The sequence below is a fragment of the Aedes albopictus genome, chromosome 2 (genome assembly GCF_035046485.1).
Source record: "Aedes albopictus strain Foshan chromosome 2, AalbF5, whole genome shotgun sequence".
NCBI classification, from domain to species: Eukaryota; Metazoa; Arthropoda; class Insecta; order Diptera; family Culicidae; genus Aedes; species Aedes albopictus.
This window is the reverse complement of record NC_085137.1, coordinates 146,286,441-146,308,551: the sequence shown is the minus strand read 5'-3', so window position 1 is coordinate 146,308,551 and position 22,111 is coordinate 146,286,441.

The window sequence follows — 22,111 nt, the reverse complement described above, 5'->3', positions numbered from 1 at the left end:
CTGGATTGCAATAGCGAGGTACATGGTTTCTATTGATAAGAAAGATGAAATTATTTGCATTAAGAATTGGCTTTGAAATAAAAATAAATGAGAATTTTTATAATCTGCGATCGAACTGATATAAATTACTTTCCAGATCATTTGCTATGCTTTGATTTGGAAAGAACTATACCTACATTTACTCAAAATTGGCTTATTGGGCTCAAGGACTCCCATTGGGTAGACGCATCTCTGTTTGTTTTTGACAACATCGATGGGGAAAAGAGGGGAAACAACCTAATTTTGGGTAACTAGTTTATTCGATATACTCAGCTTTGAGTAAAATCGACCCAAAAATTAGGTAGTTTGATTTCTCCGTGTAGGTTTTCCAATATGGCGGATGGTGGAATCTGACATATTGGATTATCTTCCTTTTACTTACCTTGGTTCCAGCTGTCAATCTGGGCGTTCTAAACGTGAAATCTAGTTCACGGTGTACATTTCTTATTGTTGTTATCGTTGCTATGCATAGTTTCCGTTTGTTCCCGTTGCCGTGACTGGGAGTGCACGTATTTTGTTGCGTGCATTTATCAGAACCTTCAAAGAACGAAACCGTTTTGATTACTGTATCTGCAATAGCGCACAGTAACCAAACCAGCAATGCTATTAAGAAGCAGTTTTCTGCATTTAAAACCACATTATTCCCACTTTTGACTGGATGCATACAAAAATTAATTATTTAAAATTTTAATGTCCTTTTTGCTTTACAATTGAATTTTATTGAAAAAATCGAATCTTACTTGAGACTTTAATATCTCAATACTTAATTTTCCGAATGAGTTTAAATTTTGTCAGAATGTTTATTACTCATGCTGCTGCAGCATGGCACATACTTTTTGCCTTTCTCGTACACTAAGTGTACTGGAAAGGCTATATGTTCACTCCAAAAATGACTTTTTGATAGAAGGCCCGGAGGGACGAGTCACATATACCAATCGACTCAGCTCGACGAATTGAGGTGATGTCTGTGTGTATGTATGTGTGTATGTGTGTGTGTGTGTATGTGTGTATGTGTGTGGACAAAAAAACTCACATCACTTTTTGGCAGTAATCCTCAACCGATTCTAATGACCGATGGTTCATTCGACGCGGCATATAGTCCCATTGTTTCCTATTGAAAATGGTTCGGATCGGTCCAGCCGTTCCGGAGTTATGGCCATTTAGGTGTTCCGGACCGGTACCCCTGGGAGAGGCCAGACATGAAAATGCAACAAACCCATGCATGCGACATATCAAACCACGGCATTTTCGATCATCTGATGAACGGTAAGCAGGAAAACAGTCTCAGAGCATAGTAGAACCGGTAGTGTTCCGGAACCGGTTCCGGATGTCCCGCCGGAAGTGGCCAAATATAAAAGAGAACCAAGCCCATGCATGCGACACATCAAACAGCGGCATTTTCGATAACCTGGTGAACGGTTAGCAGAAAAACAGTATAAGGCCGTATCTGGACCGGTAGTGTTCCGGAACCGGTTCTGAGTGTTCCGCCGGAAGTGGCCAAATATAAAGGAGAACCAAACCCATGCATGCGACACATTAAACCACGGCTCTTTCGATAACCTGATGAACGGTAAGCAGGAAAATAGTCTCAGCCCATATCAGAACCGGTAGTGTTCCGGAACCGGTTCTGGATGTCCCACCAAAAGTTGGCAATATAAAGATCTAAACACATGCATGCGACACATCAAACAGCGGCATTTTCGATAACCTGATGAACGGTTAGCAGAAAAAACAGTATCAGACCATATCTGAACTGGTAGTGTTCCGGAACCGGTTCTGGGTGTCCCTCCGGAAGTGACCAAATATAAAATTGAACACAACTCATTCATGCGACACATCAAACAGCGGCCAACTTTTTAAGGAGTGAAATAGGATCAGAAATGGTGAAAAATATTGTGTACGCATATGGTCAAATCTCAACCGTTACGTAGTAATTGAACTTAACATGTTTTTGGCTTTGCTTGCCTCAAACTGGCTATTACTTGAAAGTGGTCAAACTTATCGCAGCCTTTTAACCCTATTTCGAAAGTTTATTAAATTTTCTATCAAGGAAGATCTTTCAATCTATTGGTTTAGTTAAATAACTTCGTTTTCTAAAATAAATAAGCTCAAAAGTATTGTTTTGCCTTTCTCGTACATTGAAGTGTACTGAAAGGCTAGATGTTCACTCAAAAAACCAATTTTCGATAGAAGGCTCGGAGGGTCAAGTCACATATACCAATAAACTCAGTTCGACGAATTGAGATGATGTCTATATGTGTGTCCGTGCGCAAAGAAAGTTCGCTCATTTTTAAGGCACTTCCCATTGGCAATTTTTTTTGGATTATAGCTCGAATCTAACCGGAATTTGTTGCATTGTTTTCTATTAAAAATGGTTCGGATAGGTCGAGGCGTTCCGGAGTTATGGCCATTTCAGTGATTCGGACCAGCACCGGTGGAACAGGCCGTATATAAAACTGAACCAAGCCCCATCATGCGACACATCAAACTGCGGCGATTTTTGTAACCTTTACGAATTTTATGCGGAAATGAACACTGGAGACCAGAAATTCCACGATTTTGGTCCAAAACTCAAGATGGCTGCCTAATATTCAAGATAGTGGCTCCAAATTCAAGATGGCGAATGTTTAATTGAGTTTAACGACCTGACACCATGCAATATAGGTATATTTGGTATGGGGAAGAAGTCTGGACTCCAAAAATGGTGACCAGAATATCCAAGATGGTGGTCTAAAATCCAAGATGGCGGTTCAACATTCAATATCGCGCCTGTTTAATGGAGTTTCAGGTTCTAAAGCCATGCAATGTATGTATATTTGATATTGAAAAGATGTCGGGAGTCCAAAAATGACGATTAAAATATCAAAGATGGCGACCAAAACATCCGAGATCGCGTCTCAAAATTCAAGATGACGACTGTTTAAAGGAGTTTTAGGTCTTAAAACCATGCAATATGGGTATATTTGATTTGGGGAAGAAATCTGGGCTCCAAAAATTACAGAGTATCCAAGATGATGGTCTAAAATCCAAGATGGCAGCCCGAAACGCAAAATGACTTCTGTTTAATGGAGTTTTAGGCTCTAAAACCATGCATATATCTGGTATTGGGACGGTATATCTGGTATTGGGACGAAGTCTGCAGTCCAAAAATAACGATTAAAATATCCAAAATGGAGACCAAAATATCCAAGATTGCGTCTCAAAATTCAAGATGGTGGCATAAACTTCAAGATGGCAGCTGTTTAATGATGATTTAGGCTCTAAAACCGTTCAATATGGGTATATTTGGTATAAGGGAAGACAACCGGAGTTCAAAAATAGCTACCAGAATATCCAAGAAGGCGTCTCAACATTCAAAATGGCGGCTTTTTAATGGAGTTTTGGGCTCTAAAACCATTCCATGTGGGTGTATCTGGTATGAAGAAGAAGTCTGGAGTCCAAAAATAGCGACCAGAATTTCCAAGCTGCCGGACTTAAATCCTAAATGGCGGCTCAAACTTCAAGATCACGGCTCAAAATTCAAAAACCAGATAAACGATATGATCTCTGATGCCATGAAATGGATTTCTGTTAAACGTATGAAAGTGTGATATTCATCAACATGTCACTTGAGTTGTGTTGAAATGTGTTTTCGAAGGCACGAGAAAGGCGCCATCACCGCTAGGTGGATTAATTAGGGTTTTTGGTATTGAAAACGATATACCATATGTGAACAGTAATTTTATATATATTTTTAATTTTCAGCAATAGAAAAATTCACCTTATTTAACACCTGGCCGATTTTCTATAAAATAAAACTAATTTTATTCAATTCAAAAATGATCACTATAATGACAGATGATGTACTGAACAACGAAGCAAGGGTGATTAAATTTGAACTACGCGTCTTCTTTTCATAGCCTTGTAAAGTTGTCCGTTTTATAAATTAAACAGTCCTTAACAATTTTCTCTAGCAATCCAACAACATTTCTTTCGTGCTTCAAGATTGGACTGATCATAGAGAAAGGCTCATAAGCAACATATGTGCAACGCTGGTTTCGCTTTTCGGCAATGACCCGTTTCCAGTTTCCGTCTCACAAACAGCTATACTCCTGAATGAAGAGAACATTTTCCTCGAACCAAACAAACTTTTCCGAATCTCGTTTGGTCCTTTTATTCGTACGGTGTTACCAATGACCAACTCGGACATCTCACACGGAACGAACGAAAATTCCCATTTATCGCAAACAACTTATTGCATTTACGACCTCCTTCACCAGAAAAATCCCAACTTTGGTATCTTTCTCACTCGTTCGTTCATTCGTTCTTTCGCTACATAGATTTGTCTAAATGACTTTCAAAACTTTGAAGCAAAAGGAAGCAGCAGGACTTTCGTCGTACAAAGTTGGATCTGAAACGTTTTAAATGATTTCAAATTATTGTCCCCAAACCAAGTACCTAGTGTTCCTTCGTGCTGGGGATGATCCTGTTGAAGCAAATGTCCGGCAGATGGTTCGCCTTGTCTTGGGCATGAACTGGACGGATTTTATTTCGGGAGGGTGCAAATCACTAAACAATGATACCCTTCACCCGTACCCGGAAGAAATAAGAGAAAAGTTTCATCCTCACGAATTGTTGCGCAGATATATACATTGTAGGGAACCTTTTTACCATCATGGTCCAATTGTTGTATCCTAACTTCGGTTCCAAGGAGGAAGACGACGACGACGAAGACGGTGGCAACTGCTGTCGGATCTCGGGTGCTGACTTTTGGTCTTGTTACGCGAGGAAATGTCAACCGGAAGTGGGAAATAAATGTTACTGTCTTCCGGAACCGGGTGTCGTCTGGGATGTTTTGCGTGGAGTTTTGACTTTTGAGAGGGGAAATGGTTTACCCAAAACTCAGGTGCAGAAAATTTAACGTGTTTGGTCAAGATGAATTTAAGAACTATCCAGGAGTAGTCGAAATATTTCATTGGAACAATCAACTAATCTAACTACCCACGTTTACGTTGCAAACATGAAATTTCCCTTACCGTCATTATTGTCGACACTTACAATAGCGTCATTTCTGAGAGATGGAGAAGTGCGGAAAACCGGATACTGATTTCTTTCCTGTGTCATTTTTCTTCCTAAGTACACCGTCAAGTGCCTAACGATACTCATTTTTTCTTCTATTGCGGCAGCTGGTTAGTCTCCTTTCAGTTGCCTTCATCGTATTCGATATGCGTACTTTTATAAGAGAAATCGGCAGGGGAGACTGGGGAGAATTGGTTCTCTTTTTCATTATATATTAAGAGCATAATTGTTATTAAGAATACTGTCAGCACAAAATATAGCGTGTGAAGTAATTAAAAATGCGTTTTTCGCGACAAGTTACTGGAAAAATCCTAGAGGAATAACTGGATTTCCTCAAAACATTGTAGGATGAATTTCAGGATAAAATCTGGAGGGATACTGGAGAAACTCCTGGAGGAATTACTGGTGAAAATCCTTGAAGAATTCCTGAAAAAAATCCTGGAGGAATAACTGCATGAATTCCTGAAGAAATTTGAGAAGAAAGAGTCAGAGGAATTCGTGAAGGAATTCCGGAGAAATTTCTGGAGGGATTCCTGAAGAAAAACCTGGAAGAACTTCTGAAGAAATTCCTGGAGGAATTCCTGGAGAAATTCCCGAGGAAATTCCTGGAGGAATTCATGAAGAAATTCCTGGAGGAATTCCTCAAGAAATTCCTGTAGGAATTCCTCAAGAAATTCTTGTGGGAATTCCCTAAGAAATTCCCGAAAGAATTCATGGAGAAACTCCTGGAGGAATTCCTGATGAAATTCCTGGAGGAATTCCCTAGGAAATTCCTGGAGGAATTCATGAAGAAACTCCTGGAGGAATTCATGAAGAAACTCCTGGAGGAATTCCTGAAGAAATTCCTGGAGAAATTCCTGGAGAAATTCCTGGAGAAATTCCCGAGGAAATTCCTGGAGGAATTCCTGAAGACATTCCTGGAGGAATTCCTGAAGACATTCCTGGAGGAATTCCTGAAGACATTCCTGGAGGAATTCCTGAAGACATTCCTGGAGGAATTCCTGAAGACATTCCTGGAGGAATTCCTGAAGACATTCCTGGAGGAATTCCTGAAGACATTCCTGGAGGAATTCCTGAAGACATTCCTGGAGGAGTTCCTGAAGACATTCCTGGAGGAGTTCCTGAAGACATTCCTGGAGGAGTTCCTGAAGACATTCCTGGAGGAATTCCTGAAGACATTCCTGGAGGAATTCCTGAAGACATTCCTGGAGGAATTCCTGAAGACATTCCTGGAGGAATTCCTGAAGACATTCCTGGAGGAATTCCTGAAGACATTCCTGGAGGAATTCCTGAAGACATTCCTGAGGACATTGCTGGAGGAATTCCTGAAGACATTCCTGGAGGAATTCCTGAAGACATTCCTGGAGGAATTCCTGAAGACATTCCTGGAGGAATTCCTAAAGACATTCCTGGAGGAATTCCTGAAGACATTCCTGGAGGAATTCCTGAAGACATTCCTGGAGGAATTCCTGAAGACATTCCTGGAGGAATTCCTGAAGACATTCCTGGAGGAATTCCTGAAGACATTCCTGGAGGAATTCCTGAAGAGATTCCTGGAGGAATTCCTGAAGACATTCCTGGAGGAATTCCTGAAGACATTCCTGGAGGAATTCCTGAAGAGATTCCTGGAGGAATTCCTGAAGAGATTCCTGGAGGAATTCCTGAAGAGATTCCTGGAGGAATTCCTGAAGAGATTCCTGGAGGAATTCCTGAAGAGATTCCTGGAGGAATTCCTGAAGAGATTCCTGGAGGAATTCCTGAAGAGATTCCTGGAGGAATTCCTGAAGAGATTCCTGGAGGAATTCCTGAAGAGATTCCTGGAGGAATTCCTGCAGAGATTCCTGGAGGAATTCCTGAAGAGATTCCTGGAGGAATTCCTGAAGACATTCCTGGAGGAAACCTGAAGAGATTCCTGGAGGAAACCTGAAGAGATTCCTGGAGGAATTCCTGAAGACATTCCTGGAGGAATTCCTGAAGACATTCCTGGAGGAATTCCTGAAGGCATTCCTGGAGGAATTCCTGAAGACATTCCTGGAGGAATTCCTGAAGACATTCCTGGAAGAATTCCTGAAGACATTCCTGGAGGAATTTCTGAAGACATTCCTGGAGGAATTCCTGAAGACATTCCTGGAGGAATTTCTGAAGAGATTCCTGGAGGAATTCCTGAAGAGATTCCTGGAGGAATTCCTGAAGACATTCCTGGAGGAATTCCTGAAGAGATTCCTGGAGGAATTCCTGAAGAGATTCCTGGAGGAATTCCTGAAGAGATTCCTGGAGGAATTCCTGAAGAGATTCCTGGAGGAATTCCTGAAGAGATTCCTGGAGGAATTCCTGAAGACATTCCTGGAGGAATTCCTGAAGACATTCCTGGAGGAATTCCTGAAGACATTCCTGGAGGAATTCCTGAAGACATTCCTGGAGGAATTCCTGAAGACATTCCTGGAGGAATTCCTGAAGACATTCCTGGAGGAATTCCTGAAGACATTCCTGGAGGAATTCCTGAAGAGATTCCTGGAGGAATTCCTGAAGAGATTCCTGGAGGAATTCCTGAAGAGATTCCTGGAGGAATTCCTGAAGAGATTCCTGGAGAAATTCCTGAAGAGATTCCTGGAGGAATTCCTGAAGAGATTCCTGGAGGAATTCCTGAAGAGATTCCTGGAGGAATTCCTGAAGAGATTCCTGGAGGAATTCCTGAAGACATTCCTGGAGGAAACCTGAAGACATTCCTGGAGGAAACCTGAAGAGATTCCTGGAGGAATTCCTGAAGACATTCCTGGAGGAATTCCTGAAGGCATTCCTGGAGGAATTCCTGAAGACATTCCTGGAGGAATTCCTGAAGACATTCCTGGAGGAATTCCTGAAGACATTCCTGGAGGAATTCCTGAAGACATTCCTGGAGGAATTTCTGAAGACATTCCTGGAGGAATTCCTGAAGACATTCCTGGAGGAATTTCTGAAGAGATTCCTGGAGGAATTCCTGAAGAGATTCCTGGAGGAATTCCTGAAGAGATTCCTGGAGGAATTCCTGAAGAGATTCCTGGAGGAATTCCTGAAGAGATTCCTGGAGGAATTCCTGAAGAGATTCCTGGAGGAATTCCTGAAGAGATTCCTGGAGGAATTCCTGAAGAGATTCCTGGAGGAATTCCTGAAGAGATTCCTGGAGGAATTCCTGAAGAGATTCCTGGAGGAATTCCTGAAGAGATTCCTGGAGGAATTCCTGAAGACATTCCTGGAGGAATTCCTGAAGAGATTCCTGGAGGAATTCCTGAAGAGATTCCTGGAGGAATTCCTGAAGAGATTCCTGGAGGAATTCCTTAAGAGAGATTCCTGGAGGAATTCCTGAAGAGATTCCTGGAGGAATTCCTAAAGAGATTCCTGGATCAATTCCTGAAGAGATTCCTGGAGGAATTCCTGAAGAGATTCCTGGAGGAATTCCTGAAGAGATTCCTGGAGGAATTCCTGAAGAGATTCCTGGAGGAATTCCTGAAGAGATTCCTGGAGGAATTCCTGAAGAGATTCCTGGAGGAATTCCTGAAGAGATTCCTGGAGGAATTCCTGAAGAGATTCCTGGAGGAATTCCTGAAGAGATTCCTGGAGGAATTCCTGAAGAGATTCCTGGAGGAATTCCTGAAGAGATTCCTGGAGGAATTCCTGAAGAAATTCCTGGAGGAATTCCTGAAGAAATTCCTGGAGGAATTCCTGTTGGAATCTCTGGAGGAATTCCTGAAGAAATTCCTGGAGGAATTCCTGAAGAAATTCATGGAGGAATTCCTGAAGAAATTCCTGAAGAAATTCCTGGAGGAATTCCTAAAAAAATTTCTGGAGGAATTCCTTGAGGAATTCCTGAAGACATTCCTGGAGGAATTCCTGAAGAAATTCCTGAAGGAATTCCTGAAGAAATTCCTGAAGGAATTTCTGAAGAAATTCCTGCAGGAATTACTGAAGAAATTCCTGAAGGAATTACTGAAGAAATTCCTGGAGAAATTACTGAAGAAATTCCTGAAGGAATAAATGAAGAAATTCCTGAAGGAATAACTGAAGAAATTCCTGAAGAAATTCCTGGGAGAATTCCTGAAGAAATTCCTGGAGGAATTCCTGAAGAAATTCCTGGAGGAATTCCTGAAGAAATTCCTGGAGGAATTCCTGAAGAAATTCCTGGAGGAATTCCTGAAGAAATTCCTGGAGGAATTCCTGAAGAAATTCCTGGAGTAATTCCTGAAGAAATTCCTGGAGGAATTCCTGAAGAAATTCCTGGAGGAATTCCTGAAGAAATTCCTGGAGGAATTCCTGAAGAAATTCCTGGAGGAATTCCTGAAGAAATTCCTGGAGGAATTCCTGAAGAGATTCCTGGAGGATATCCTGTTGGAATCTCTGGAGGAATTCCTGAAGAAATTCCTGGAGGAATTCCTGAAGAAATTCCTGGAGGAATTCCTGAAGAAATTCCTGGAGGAATTCCTGAAGAAATTCATGGAGGAATTCCTGAAGAAATTCCTGGAGGAATTCCTAAAAAAAATTCTGGAGGAATTCCTTGAGGAATTCCTGAAGACATTCCTGGAGGAATTCCTGAAGACATTCCTGGAGGAATTCCTGAAGACATTCCTGGAGGAATTCCTGAAGACATTCCTGGAGGAATTCCTGAAGACATTCCTGGAGGAATTCCTGAAGACATTCCTGGAGGAATTCCTGAAGACATTCCTGGAGGAATTCCTGAAGACATTCCTGGAGGAATTCCTGAAGACATTCCTGGAGGAATTCCTGAAGACATTCCTGGAGGAATTCCTGAAGACATTCCTGGAGGAATTCCTGAAGACATTCCTGGAGGAATTCCTGAAGACATTCCTGGAGGAATTCCTGAAGACATTCCTGGAGGAATTCCTGAAGACATTCCTGGAGGAATTCCTGAAGACATTCCTGGAGGAATTCCTGAAGACATTCCTGGAGGAATTCCTGAAGACATTCCTGGAGGAATTCCTGAAGACATTCCTGGAGGAATTCCTGAAGACATTCCTGGAGGAATTCCTGAAGACATTCCTGGAGGAATACCTGAAGACATTCCTGGAGGAATTCCTGAAGAAATTCCTGAAGGAATTCCTGAAGAAATTCCTGCAGGAATTACTGAAAAAATTCCTGAAGGAATTACTGAAGAAATTCCTAAAGAAATTACTGAAGAAATTCCTGAAGGAATTACTGAAGAAATTCCTGAAGGAATTACTGAAGAAAATCCTGAAGAAATTCCTGGGGGAATTCCTGAAGAAATTCTTGGAGGAATTCCTGAAGAAATTCCTGGAGGAATTCCTGTTGGAATCTCTGGAGGAATTCCTGAAGAAATTCCTGGAGGAATTCCTAAAGAAATTCCTGGAGGAATTCCTGAAGAAATTTCTGGAGGAATTCCCGAAGAAATTGCTGGAGGAATTCCTGAAGAAATTCCTGGAGGAATTCCTGAAGAAATTCCTGGAGGAATTCATGTTGGAATCTCTGGAGGAATTCCTGACAAAATTCCTGGAGGAATTCCTGAAGAAATTCATGGAGGAATTCCTGAAGAAATTCCTGGAGGAATTCCTAAAAAAAATTCTGGAGGAATTCCTGGAGGAATTCCTGAAGAGATTCCTGGAGGAATTCCTGAAGAGATGGAGGAATTTCTGAAGAAATTCCTGGAGGAATTCCTGAAGAAATTCCTGGAGGAATTCCTGAAGAAATTCCTGGAGGAATTCCTGAAGAAATTCCTGGAGGAATTCCTGAAGAAATTCCTGGAGGAATTCCTGAAGAAATTCCTGGAGGAATTCCTGAAGAAATTCCTGGAGGAATTCCTGAAGAAATTCCTGGAGGAATTCCTGAAGATATTCCTGGAGGAATTCCTTGAAGAAATTCCTGGAGGAATTCCTGAAAAAATTCCTGGAGGAATTCCTGAAAAAATTCCTGGAGGAATTCCTGAAGAAATTCCTGGAGGAACTCCTGAAGAAATTCCTGGAGGTATTCCTGAAGATTTCTCCAGGAATTAAACCACAAATTTCTTCAGGAATTCCTCCAGAAATTTAACCAGGAATTCCTCCGGATTTTTTTTTCAGAAATTTCACCAGGAATTCTTACAGGAATTTTTCCAGGAATTGCTCTACGAAATTGTTCAGGAATTTCTTCGGGAAATCTTCCAGAAATTCCTCCAGGAAATCCCTCAAGAATTCCTCCAGGAATTTTTTCGGAAACTCCTCCAGGAATTCCGTCAGGGATTCCTCCAAGAATTTCTTCAGGAATTACTCCTGCAATATCTCCAGGAATTCATCCATTAGTTTAACCAAGAATTCCTTCATGAATTTCTGAAGAAATTCCTTGAGGAATTCCTGAAGAAATTCGTGAAGGAATTCCTTAGGAAATTTCTGGCGGAATTTCTGAAGAAATTCCTGGAAGAATTTCTAAAGAAATTCCTGGAGGAATTCTTGAAGAAATTCCTGGAGGAATTCCTGAAGAAGTTCATGGAGGAATTCCTAAAGAAATTCTTTGAGATTCCTGAAGTAAGTCCTGGAATATTTTTTTTTGAGGAATTCCTGAAGAAATTCCTGGAGGAATTCCTGAAGAAACTCCTGGAGGAATTCCTGAAGAAATTCCTGGAGGAATTCCTGAAGAAATTCCTGGAGGAATTCCTGAAGAAATTCCTGGAGGAATTCCTGTTGGAATCTCTGGAGGAATTCCTGAAGAAATTCCTGGAGAAATTCCTGAAGAAATTCATGGAGGAATTCCTGAAGAAATTCCTGAAGAAATTCCTGGAGGAATTCCTAAAAAAATTTCTGGAGGAATTCCTTGAGGAATTCCTGAAGACATTCCTGGAGGAATTCCTGAAGAAATTCCTGAAGGAATTCCTGAAGAAATTCCTGAAGGAATTTCTGAAGAAATTCCTGCAGGAATTACTGAAGAAATTCCTGAAGGAATTACTGAAGAAATTCCTGGAGAAATTACTGAAGAAATTCCTGAAGGAATTACTGAAGAAATTTCTGAAGGAATAACTGAAGAAATTCCTGAAGAAATTCCTGGGAGAATTCCTGAAGAAATTCCTGGAGGAATTCCTGAAGAAATTCCTGAAGAAATTCCTGGAGGAATTCCTGAAGAAATTCCTGGAGTAATTCCTGAAGAAATTCCTGGAGTAATTCCTGAAGAAATTCCTGGAGGAATTCCTGAAGAAATTCCTGGAGGAATTCCTGAAGAAATTCCTGGAGGAATTCCTGAAGAAATTCCTGGAGGAATTCCTGAAGAAATTCCTGGAGGAATTCCTGAAGAAATTCATGGAGGAATTCCTGAAGAAATTCCTGGAGGAATTCCTAAAAAAAAATCTGGAGGAATTCCTGAAGACATTCCTGGAGGAATTCCTGAAGACATTCCTGGAGGAATTCCTGAAGACATTCCTGGAGGAATTCCTGAAGACATTCCTGGAGGAATTCCTGAAGACATTCCTGGAGGAATTCCTGAAGACATTCCTGGAGGAATTCCTGAAGACATTCCTGGAGGAATTCCTGAAGACATTCCTGGAGGAATTCCTGAAGACATTCCTGGAGGAATTCCTGAAGACATTCCTGGAGGAGTTCCTGAAGACATTCCTGGAGGAATTCCTAAAGACATTCCTGGAGGAATTCCTAAAGACATTCCTGGAGGAATTCCTGAAGACATTCCTGGAGGAATTCCTGAAGACATTCCTGGAGGAATTCCTGAAGACATTCCTGGAGGAATTCCTGAAGACATTCCTGGAGGAATTCCTGAAGACATTCCTGGAGGAATTCCTGAAGACATTCCTGGAGGAATTCCTGAAGACATTCCTGGAGGAATTCCTGAAGACATTCCTGGAGGAATTCCTGAAGACATTCCTGGAGGAATTCCTGAAGACATTCCTGGAGGAATTCCTGAAGACATTCCTGGAGGAATTCCTGAAGACATTCCTGGAGGAATTCCTGAAGACATTCCTGGAGGAATTCCTGAAGACATTCCTGGAGGAATTCCTGAAGAGATTCCTGGAGGAATTCCTGAAGAGATTCCTGGAGGAATTCCTGAAGAGATTCCTGGAGGAATTCCTGAAGAGATTCCTGGAGGAATTCCTGAAGAGATTCCTGGAGGAATTCCTGAAGAGATTCCTGGAGGAATTCCTGAAGAGATTCCTGGAGGAATTCCTGAAGACATTCCTGGAGGAAACCTGAAGACATTCCTGGAGGAAACCTGAAGAGATTCCTGGAGGAATTCCTGAAGACATTCCTGGAGGAATTCCTGAAGGCATTCCTGGAGGAATTCCTGAAGACATTCCTGGAGGAATTCCTGAAGACATTCCTGGAGGAATTCCTGAAGACATTCCTGGAGGAATTCCTGAAGACATTCCTGGAGGAATTCCTGAAGAGATTCCTGGAGGAATTCCTGAAGAGATTCCTGGAGGAATTCCTGAAGAGATTCCTGGAGGAATTCCTGAAGAGATTCCTGGAGGAATTCCTGAAGAGATTCCTGGAGGAATTCCTGAAGAGATTCCTGGAGGAATTCCTGAAGAGATTCCTGGAGGAATTCCTGAAGAGATTCCTGGAGGAATTCCTGAAGACATTCCTGGAGGAAACCTGAAGACATTCCTGGAGGAAACCTGAAGAGATTCCTGGAGGAATTCCTGAAGACATTCCTGGAGGAATTCCTGAAGGCATTCCTGGAGGAATTCCTGAAGACATTCCTGGAGGAATTCCTGAAGACATTCCTGGAGGAATTCCTGAAGACATTCCTGGAGGAATTCCTGAAGACATTCCTGGAGGAATTCCTGAAGACATTCCTGGAGGAATTTCTGAAGACATTCCTGGAGGAATTCCTGAAGACATTCCTGGAGGAATTTCTGAAGAGATTCCTGGAGGAATTCCTGAAGAGATTCCTGGAGGAATTCCTGAAGAGATTCCTGGAGGAATTCCTGAAGAGATTCCTGGAGGAATTCCTGAAGAGATTCCTGGAGGAATTCCTGAAGAGATTCCTGGAGGAATTCCTGAAGAGATTCCTGGAGGAATTCCTGAAGAGATTCCTGGAGGAATTCCTGAAGAGATTCCTGGAGGAATTCCTGAAGAGATTCCTGGAGGAATTCCTGAAGAGATTCCTGGAGGAATTCCTGAAGAGATTCCTGGAGGAATTCCTGAAGAGATTCCTGGAGGAATTCCTGAAGAGATTCCTGGAGGAATTCCTTAAGAGAGATTCCTGGAGGAATTCCTGAAGAGATTCCTGGAGGAATTCCTAAAGAGATTCCTGGATCAATTCCTGAAGAGATTCCTGGAGGAATTCCTGAAGAGATTCCTGGAGGAATTCCTGAAGAGATTCCTGGAGGAATTCCTGAAGAGATTCCTGGAGGAATTCCTGAAGAGATTCCTGGAGGAATTCCTGAAGAGATTCCTGGAGGAATTCCTGAAGAGATTCCTGGAGGAATTCCTGAAGAGATTCCTGGAGGAATTCCTGAAGAGATTCCTGGAGGAATTCCTGAAGAGATTCCTGGAGGAATTCCTGAAGAAATTCCTGGAGGAATTCCTGAAGAAATTCCTGGAGGAATTCCTGTTGGAATCTCTGGAGGAATTCCTGAAGAAATTCCTGGAGGAATTCCTGAAGAAATTCATGGAGGAATTCCTGAAGAAATTCCTGAAGAAATTCCTGGAGGAATTCCTAAAAAAATTTCTGGAGGAATTCCTTGAGGAATTCCTGAAGACATTCCTGGAGGAATTCCTGAAGAAATTCCTGAAGGAATTCCTGAAGAAATTCCTGAAGGAATTTCTGAAGAAATTCCTGCAGGAATTACTGAAGAAATTCCTGAAGGAATTACTGAAGAAATTCCTGGAGAAATTACTGAAGAAATTCCTGAAGGAATAAATGAAGAAATTCCTGAAGGAATAACTGAAGAAATTCCTGAAGAAATTCCTGGGAGAATTCCTGAAGAAATTCCTGGAGGAATTCCTGAAGAAATTCCTGGAGGAATTCCTGAAGAAATTCCTGGAGGAATTCCTGAAGAAATTCCTGGAGGAATTCCTGAAGAAATTCCTGGAGGAATTCCTGAAGAAATTCCTGGAGGAATTCCTGAAGAAATTCCTGGAGTAATTCCTGAAGAAATTCCTGGAGGAATTCCTGAAGAAATTCCTGGAGGAATTCCTGAAGAAATTCCTGGAGGAATTCCTGAAGAAATTCCTGGAGGAATTCCTGGAGGAATTCCTGAAGAGATTCCTGGAGGAATTCCTGAAGAGATTCCTGGAGGAATTCCTGAAGAGATTCCTGGAGGAATTCCTGAAGAGATTCCTGGAGGAATTCCTGAAGAGATTCCTGGAGGAATTCCTGAAGAGATTCCTGGAGGAATTCCTGAAGAGATTCCTGGAGGAATTCCTGAAGAGATTCCTGGAGGAATTCCTGAAGAGATTCCTGGAGGAATTCCTGAAGACATTCCTGGAGGAAACCTGAAGACATTCCTGGAGGAAACCTGAAGAGATTCCTGGAGGAATTCCTGAAGACATTCCTGGAGGAATTCCTGAAGGCATTCCTGGAGGAATTCCTGAAGACATTCCTGGAGGAATTCCTGAAGACATTCCTGGAGGAATTCCTGAAGACATTCCTGGAGGAATTCCTGAAGACATTCCTGGAGGAATTCCTGAAGACATTCCTGGAGGAATTTCTGAAGACATTCCTGGAGGAATTCCTGAAGACATTCCTGGAGGAATTTCTGAAGAGATTCCTGGAGGAATTCCTGAAGAGATTCCTGGAGGAATTCCTGAAGAGATTCCTGGAGGAATTCCTGAAGAGATTCCTGGAGGAATTCCTGAAGAGATTCCTGGAGGAATTCCTGAAGAGATTCCTGGAGGAATTCCTGAAGAGATTCCTGGAGGAATTCCTGAAGAGATTCCTGGAGGAATTCCTGAAGAGATTCCTGGAGGAATTCCTGAAGAGATTCCTGGAGGAATTCCTGAAGAGATTCCTGGAGGAATTCCTGAAGACATTCCTGGAGGAATTCCTGAAGAGATTCCTGGAGGAATTCCTGAAGACATTCCTGGAGGAATTCCTGAAGAGATTCCTGGAGGAATTCCTTAAGAGAGATTCCTGGAGGAATTCCTGAAGAGATTCCTGGAGGAATTCCTAAAGAGATTCCTGGATCAATTCCTGAAGAGATTCCTGGAGGAATTCCTGAAGAGATTCCTGGAGGAATTCCTGAAGAGATTCCTGGAGGAATTCCTGAAGAGATTCCTGGAGGAATTCCTGAAGAGATTCCTGGAGGAATTCCTGAAGAGATTCCTGGAGGAATTCCTGAAGAGATTCCTGGAGGAATTCCTGAAGAGATTCCTGGAGGAATTCCTGAAGAGATTCCTGGAGGAATTCCTGAAGAGATTCCTGGAGGAATTCCTGAAGAGATTCCTGGAGGAATTCCTGAAGAAATTCCTGGAGGAATTCCTGAAGAAATTCCTGGAGGAATTCCTGTTGGAATCTCTGGAGGAATTCCTGAAGAAATTCCTGGAGGAATTCCTGAAGAAATTCATGGAGGAATTCCTGAAGAAATTCCTGAAGAAATTCCTGGAGGAATTCCTAAAAAAATTTCTGGAGGAATTCCTTGAGGAATTCCTGAAGACATTCCTGGAGGAATTCCTGAAGAAATTCCTGAAGGAATTCCTGAAGAAATTCCTGAAGGAATTTCTGAAGAAATTCCTGCAGGAATTACTGAAGAAATTCCTGAAGGAATTACTGAAGAAATTCCTGGAGAAATTACTGAAGAAATTCCTGAAGGAATAAATGAAGAAATTCCTGAAGGAATAACTGAAGAAATTCCTGAAGAAATTCCTGGGAGAATTCCTGAAGAAATTCCTGGAGGAATTCCTGAAGAAATTCCTGGAGGAATTCCTGAAGAAATTCCTGGAGGAATTCCTGAAGAAATTCCTGGAGGAATTCCTGAAGAAATTCCTGGAGGAATTCCTGAAGAAATTCCTGGAGTAATTCCTGAAGAAATTCCTGGAGGAATTCCTGAAGAAATTCCTGGAGGAATTCCTGAAGAAATTCCTGGAGGAATTCCTGAAGAAATTCCTGGAGGAATTCCTGAAGAAATTCCTGCAGGAATTACTGAAGAAATTCCTGAAGGAATTACTGAAGAAATTCCTGGAGAAATTACTGAAGAAATTCCTGAAGGAATTACTGAAGAAATTTCTGAAGGAATAACTGAAGAAATTCCTGAAGAAATTCCTGGGAGAATTCCTGAAGAAATTCCTGGAGGAATTCCTGAAGAAATTCCTGAAGAAATTCCTGGAGGAATTCCTGAAGAAATTCCTGGAGTAATTCCTGAAGAAATTCCTGGAGTAATTCCTGAAGAAATTCCTGGAGGAATTCCTGAAGAAATTCCTGGAGGAATTCCTGAAGAAATTCCTGGAGGAATTCCTGAAGAAATTCCTGGAGGAATTCCTGAAGAAATTCCTGGAGGAATTCCTGAAGAAATTCATGGAGGAATTCCTGAAGAAATTCCTGGAGGAATTCCTAAAAAAAATTCTGGAGGAATTCCTGAAGACATTCCTGGAGGAATTCCTGAAGACATTCCTGGAGGAATTCCTGAAGACATTCCTGGAGGAATTCCTGAAGACATTCCTGGAGGAATTCCTGAAGACATTCCTGGAGGAATTCCTGAAGACATTCCTGGAGGAATTCCTGAAGACATTCCTGGAGGAATTCCTGAAGACATTCCTGGAGGAATTCCTGAAGACATTCCTGGAGGAATTCCTGAAGACATTCCTGGAGGAATTCCTGAAGACATTCCTGGAGGAATTCCTGAAGACATTCCTGGAGGAATTCCTGAAGACATTCCTGGAGGAGTTCCTGAAGACATTCCTGGAGGAATTCCTAAAGACATTCCTGGAGGAATTCCTAAAGACATTCCTGGAGGAATTCCTGAAGACATTCCTGGAGGAATTCCTGAAGACATTCCTGGAGGAATTCCTGAAGACATTCCTGGAGGAATTCCTGAAGACATTCCTGGAGGAATTCCTGAAGACATTCCTGGAGGAATTCCTGAAGACATTCCTGGAGGAATTCCTGAAGACATTCCTGGAGGAATTCCTGAAGACATTCCTGGAGGAATTCCTGAAGACATTCCTGGAGGAATTCCTGAAGACATTCCTGGAGGAATTCCTGAAGACATTCCTGGAGGAATTCCTGAAGACATTCCTGGAGGAATTCCTGAAGACATTCCTGGAGGAATTCCTGAAGACATTTCTGGAGGAATTCCTGAAGACATTCCTGGAGGAATTCCTGAAGACATTCCTGGAGGAATTCCTGAAGACATTCCTGGAGGAATTCCTGAAGAAATTCCTGAAGGAATTCCTGAAGAGATTCCTGCAGGAATTCCTGAAGAAATTCCTGCAGGAATAACTGAAGAAATTCCTGAAGGAATTACTGAAGAAATTCCGGAAGAAATTACTGAAGAAATTCCTGAAGGAATTACTGAAGAAATTCCTGAAGAAATTCCTGGGGGAATTCCTGAAGAAATTCCTGGAGGAATTCCTGAAGAAATTCCTGGAGGAATTCCTGTTGGAATCTCTGGAGGAATTCCTGAAGAAACTCCTGGAGGAATTCCTGAAGAAATTCCTGGAGGAATTCCTGAAGAAATTCCTGGAGGAATTCCCGAAGAAATTGCTGGAGGAATTCCTGAAGAAATTCCTGGAGGAATTCCTGAAGAAATTCCTGGAGGAATTCATGTTGGAATCTCTGGAGGAATTCCTGACAAAATTCCTGGAGGAATTCCTGAAGAAATTTATGGAGGAATTCCTGAAGAAATTCCTGGAGGAATTCCTAAAAAAAATTCTGGAGGAATTCCTGGAGGAATTCCTGAAGAGATTCCTGGAGGAATTCCTGAAGAGATGGAGGAATTTCTAAAGAAATTCCTGGAGGAATTCCTGAAGAAATTCCTGGAGGAATTCCTGAAGAAATTCCTGGAGGAATTCCTGAAGAAATTCCTGGAGGAATTCCTGAAGAAATTCCTGGAGGAATTCCTGAAGAAATTCCTGGAGGAATTCCTGAAGAAATTCCTGGAGGAATTCCTGAAGAAATTCCTGGAGGAATTCCTGAAGAAATTCCTGGAGGAATTCCTGAAGAAATTCCTGGAGGAATTCCTGAAGAAATTCCTGGAGGAATTCCTGAAGAAATTCCTGGAGGAATTCCTGAAGATATTCCTGGAGGAATTCCTTGAAGAAATTCCTGGAGGAATTCCTGAAAAAATTCCTGGAGGAATTCCTGAAAAAATTCCTGGAGGAATTCCTGAAGAAATTCCTGGAGGAATTCCTGAAGAAATTCCTGGAGGTATTCCTGAAGATTTCTGGAGGAATTTCTGAAGAAATTCCTGGAGGAATTCCTGAAGAAATTGCTGGAGGAATTCCTGAAGAAATTCCTGGAAGTATTCCTGAAGAAATTCCTGGAGGAATTCCTGAAGAAATTCCTGGAGGAATTCCTGAAGATATTCCTGGAGGAATTCCTGAAGATATTCCTGGAGGAATTCCTGAAGATATTCCTGGAGGAATTCCTGAAGATATTCCTGGAGGAATTGCTGAAGATATTCCTGGAGGAATTCCTGAAGAAACTCCTAGAGGAATGCCTGAAGAAATTCCTGGAGGAATTCCTGAAGAAATTCCTGGAGGAATTCCTGAAGAAATTCCTGGAGGAATTCCTGAAGAAATTCCTGGAGGAATTCCTGAAGAAATTCCTGGAGGAATTCCTGAAGAAATTCCTGGAGGAATTCCTGAAGAAATTCCTGGAGGAATTCCTGAAGAAATTCCTGGAGGAATTCCTGAAGAAATTCCTGGAGGAATTCCTGAAGAAATTTTTGGAGGAATTCCTGAAGAAATTCTTGGAGGAATTCCTGACGAAAGTCAAGGAGGATTTTTTTGGTAGAAATTCCTGATGAAAGCCCTTAAAGATTTTTTGGAGAATTTCTGAAGAAATTCCTAAAGTAATTTCTGAAGAAGTTCCTGAAAGAATTTTTGAAGAAATGAAGGAATTCCTTATAAAATGTCTGGATAAATTTCTGGACAAATTTCTGACGGAAATCGTTGCACAATGGTCCGAATCCACGTTTTAGCAGGAAAAAAATCCGTATCTCTGTTTTCGTTAATTTTAGGCATTTGGTGTCTTCAGAGAAGTTGTTTGAATTTGTTTGCTGCATCTTTTCCAAAAATTTTTGATTAGGGTGGTCCTCGTCTTAACTCAATTCTGGAATAGAACTTTTAAATTTCAAGCCATACGCGTTCGAGTTCTTCAGCAAAGTTGTAGGCAATGCTATTTTGAGCAACTTTGTCGAATACGCCGTTTATCTAGCTCTTAATTTGAACATAGTAGGTCAATTTTAAGTTTTGGCTTAGGGTGAGCCCCCCAAAAACGGTTTTTTTGCAATAACTTTTTTATTTGATTTTTTTCGAAGATGTGAGCTTCGGAACATTTGAAGAGCAAGTAATGACGCATACTTGTTCTGAACATTGCATGTTGCTAGGTCTTGTCATTTAAATGTTATGGGCAATTTTGACTTAAAAACAACGATGTCTTCAAATGCTTATATCTCATGGAGCTGGTAAAATAAAAAAAGCTCTTTAAGCGGCATTTGGAAGGTCACATATAAAGCCAAATGTGGAGCAAATTTTACAAGAACGTTATTTTTTTAAATTGGAATAAATCGACTCCAAAAATCCCCTTAAAAATCGAAAAACTACTTATAACTCATACAATTTTAAAGATAGAGTCAAACTGTCTTCGGAAAAATGTGGGTTTTCACCATATCTAAAAGTTTTCCATACACGACTTTTTTGTAAAACGTGAAACAAAAGCTTGAAATTGATAATTTGTTTTTAAAGAATATAATCGTTCTGATTCCCTAGAAAAACATAGCATGTACCCCCTTTTTTTAAAACACATTTACTGGAACTTTATTTAGCTAGTCGAATTTTTACAAAAACACATTTACAAACAATCTAAAACAAACTCTAACGAATCAACGGAAAGATTGTTACTGGCATCTAAAATAAAATTTATGTATGTAATAAATATCTTTAGCGCCTGATACTTCCTTCTGCTGGCAACGTTTTCCAGTTCTGGAAACCGGAGGTCGTTGAATCTAATCCTCCTACCTAGAGTTGTTTCCAACCTTGGTCGAAGATGTCTCCACAAAGCATTTTTTCGCCGGCATGCGGTCAATTTATGCTCTAGATCGTCGATGCTGTTGGGGCATTGTTGACACATCGGGCTATCTGCTCGATTCTGGCGACCCCTAAGAATCAAATTATCAATTTCAAGCTTTTGTTTCACGTTTTGCAAAAAAAAAATCGTGTATGGAAAACTTGTAGGCATGGTAAAAACCTACATTTTTCCCGAAGACAGTTTGACTCTATGTTTGAAATTGTATGAGTTATAAGTAGTTTTTTCAATTTTTAAGGGGATTTTTGGAGTCGATTTATTCCAATTTAAAAAATAACGTTCTTGTAATATTTGCTCCAAATTTGGCTTTATATGTACCCTTCCAAATGCCGCTTAAAGAACATTTTTTATTTTACCAGCTCCTAGAGATATAAGCATTTGAAGACATCGTTGATTTTAAGTCAAAATTGCCCATAACATTTGAATGACAAGACCTAGCAACGTGTAATGTTCAGAACAAATATGCGTCATTACTTGCTCTTCAAATGTTCCGAAGCTCACATCTTCGAAAAAAATCAAATAAAAAAGTTATTGCAAAAAAACCGTTTTTGGGGGGCTCACCCTAAGCCAAAACTTAAAATTGACCTACTATGTTCAAATTAAGAGCTAGATAAATGGCGTATTCGGCAAAGTTGCTCAAAATAGCATTGCCTACAACTTTGCTGAAGAACTCGATCGCGTATGACTTGAAATTTAAAAGTTCTATTCCAGATTTGAGTTAAGACGAGGACCACCCTAATCAAAAATTTTTGGAAAAGATGCAGCAAACAAATTCAAACAACTTCTCTGAAGACACCAAATGCCTAAAATTAACGAAAACAGAGATACGGATTTTTTTCCT